Genomic DNA, 3135 nt, shown 5'->3' with positions numbered 1-3135 from the left:
TACAGGGACTATTTATGAAGAAGGGGAATCAAGAGGTCCTTTTTGTTTTCATGTCACAGGTTCCAGGAAGGGAGAACGGAAATGGTGGCGGTGAAGCAATGATCAAAGAAACAAGATGTTTTCCTTGAGCTGAAGTCAAAAATGCTCCCCACCCAGCTGGCATGGCTCAGTGGTTGAGCGTCAACCCATGAACCAGGAGGTCACTGGTTCGATTCCCAGTCAGGACACATGCCCAGGTTGTGAGCTCGATCCCCATTGTGGGGTGTGCAGAAAGCAGGCAATCAATGACTCTCTCTCATCACTGATGTTTCTCTCTCTCTCTCCATCTCCCTGCCTCTCTGAAATAAATAAAAACATATTTTTAAAAAATGCTCCCCCAATGCTGGGTGGAATGATTTTAAAAGGCACTTAGGGATTCCAAGGATAAAGAGGAAAAAAATTTAAATGTGTGTCCCTCTTGGGGTGTCCCTAGAAGAAGACACAGAGTCAGCAGAACAGTGGGGCCACATTAAAACCTCGTCTTTCCTGTGGAACCGAGAGAGGAAAGCGTGGTGTACAGAAACGTGCCATTTCTCATGAAGACCTGACGCATGAAATACTCCAACCGATTGGAAAGGGGAATCAGGAGGAATTCAAGGAGAGGAAGGTGCCCTTCATAAGACAGAGACCAATGATACGAATAAAACTCAGAATTGAATCTGAACAGCTGTTGATAATGTGACTGAGAGACTTCATACAATTTTAAGAAAAGATTGCTTTTTAAAAAAATATTTTTAAAAAATACGTTTTATTGACTTTTAGAGAGAGAGGGATAGAAAGATAGAAACATCGATGAGAGAGGATCATTGATTGGCTGCCTCCTGCATAACCCCCACTGGGGATCATGCCTGCAACTCAGGCATGTGCCCTGACCGGGAGGTAATGGAACCTGTGATCCCTTGGTTCCTGGGTCAATGCTCAGCTGCTGAGCCACCCCTGCCGAGCTAAGAAAAGATTCTTGAAACAGGAGGCGTGAAGTCAAAACACAAGACCACAGATGCATGGAGAACCAAATTTCCAGGTTATTTCACCAAGTTCAGGCGGGAGGGGTGGGAGTGAGGGGAAAGGGTCAGCGTCAGCATGATGGAGTGGGGGGGTGGGGGTTGGGGAATTTGGAGAAGGAGGGGAGACAGCCCATCCCATCACAAGGACTGAATCCTGACCCCGGATTCACCTACTGTTCTGCCTCTTCATACGGCCTCAGCCTCCTCGTCTGTAAAATGGGAGATAAAGTGCATTTCGTTGGAGATTGTGAAATTAACACATAACATATGCCAATCACCTCACAGAGAGCTGGCATATTTTAAGTGCTTAATAGTTACTAGCTATTACTTTAATTAATTAATGATTATTATTATTGATGGTGATAGGAAACTATAGGCTCAACCATATTTAGTTTAGTGTGTGTGTGTGTGTGTGTGTGTGTGTGTGTGTGTGTGTTTTAATTTAAAAAGCCGAGGACTTCAGTTAGGCCATTATAGAAACTTACCGGAAACCCTTTCAATGTTCCATGCTGGGTTTGAAATATTGACCTTCCCTTCCTGGTGACAAACCCATGTCCCCTGGGGTCCTGTGGAGTGAGAGACTTCCCTGAGGACCTGGATGGGGGGAGGCGGGCGGGTGCCCTGTGCTGGGGCGAGCTGTGCAGGTGCAGCCTGGCTGACCACGGTTGGGTTGGGTTGGGTTTGGAGGTTGGAGTTTGCTTGCTTTTTCTGTTGGGTTTGGGCGTCTCCCCTTCAGGTGGGTGGGGGCCAAGTCCAGAGCCAACAAGAAAGAACCTGACAAGGAACGTCACGGGTGCCGGACTGTGTACACAGCGGATGGCAACGGTTAGTTTCCAACCGCAGGCGTGGGATGTGACTCAAAGCCAGCACCTCACGCAGTGGCCCCTCAGCCAGCCACGCACCCGCAAAGGGCCTTCCTCCCAGTGTGAGGAGAGCAAGTCCTGAGTGGCCCCTCCCACAGGCCCGGTACCAGCTGCTTTCCTCTGGGTGGTCCTCCCTTAGGGGTCCCTGGGGATAGCGGGGGTTTGGGTTGGAGGCAGGGCAGACCCAGCAATGTCAGGAGTGGACTTGGGGCTTTGTGGGGGGTTGGAGGATCTCTGGTAGAAATTTATCTTTTGGGGAAGTATGTTTAAAGCCTGACAGTTATAATGATAACTCTTATCAGGGTTACTATTTATCAGCTGCCATATGCCAGGCTCTTACACACTGTATCTCACTTAATCTTTGAGCACAGCGGGCAGTGGGCATGATCATCCCCGTTTACACGAGGGCACCAGACACCCAGCGAAGTTGAGGAGCTTGCCCACAGTAGGGGGAGGAGAGGCTGGACCCAGCGCTGGAGTAGCTGAGCCACCAAGTAACTTCAGGGTGATTTGGAGGGCAACGGATTTATTTAGGCTTTTCCTTGATCAATACCCTTAGATTTCTTTCTTTTATTTGGTTTTGAAAGAAAGTGCTCCAGTGGATCCATAGTCTGTAAGGGTTCAGAACAGCAATGCCGCGCCCCCGAGGAGTGGAAGCACCCTCGCCTTAGCGGCTGGAAGGCTGGCGCTGTCTGTGCAGGTGGCGACTGGTGGTGACCTTGCCTTTCGCGCTGCGTGGGAACGTGATGGCCGCAGTGCTTTTATTTTTCTAACTCTCTGTGATAACCTTGGGCTGGCCGCTTTGTACTGGAAGCTCAAGGCTAAATAAATAAGCTCATATCTTTGATTCCCTGTTGTCACCACGTTGGACATTGAACTTGATGGGGTCCCTTGATGGAAACCAAGTGTGAACCCTGGGGATGAGCCTTCACAACCCAGGAAGGACAACCAAGGGTATGAAAGAGTCTGTGGCTCTGAGCCCCAGGATGGAGTTGGTGAGTTCGCATGTCCATCTGACCTGCGTCCTCATCAGCATTTGCTCCAGGGCTGCCCATTCCCCTTCATTCCCTCCACCCCCACCCCATCCCGATTTCCCCGCCCCCTCTCCTGGATTTCCTCTGTCCTCTGGCATTCTGGTTCTCCCCTCCTCAACCTCTTAAGTTGGAGGTACCAGGTGCAGTCCTGGCCCCTCCTGTGCCCTGTGGGGCCTCACCCAGAACCGTGGCTTA

At 50.1% G+C, this 3135-nt stretch overlaps 1 long non-coding RNA gene across 1 annotated transcript; it reads left to right on the top strand.

Annotated features, from left to right (window-relative positions):
• The first annotated feature begins 1802 nt into the window (after positions 1 to 1802).
• LOC106724671 lies at positions 1803 to 2753 on the top strand. The gene is made up of 2 exons (XR_001360510.1): positions 1803 to 1868; positions 2494 to 2753. It is a non-coding gene; the product is annotated as an uncharacterized LOC106724671 (long non-coding RNA).
• The last annotated feature ends 382 nt before the right edge of the window (positions 2754 to 3135 follow it).

The sequence above is a fragment of the Myotis brandtii genome, unplaced genomic scaffold (assembly GCF_000412655.1).
Source record: "Myotis brandtii unplaced genomic scaffold, ASM41265v1 scaffold923, whole genome shotgun sequence".
In the NCBI taxonomy this organism is placed as follows: Eukaryota; Metazoa; Chordata; class Mammalia; order Chiroptera; family Vespertilionidae; genus Myotis; species Myotis brandtii.
Note: the sequence above shows the minus strand (reverse complement) of the source record. Positions and strands in the feature narration are given on the sequence as shown.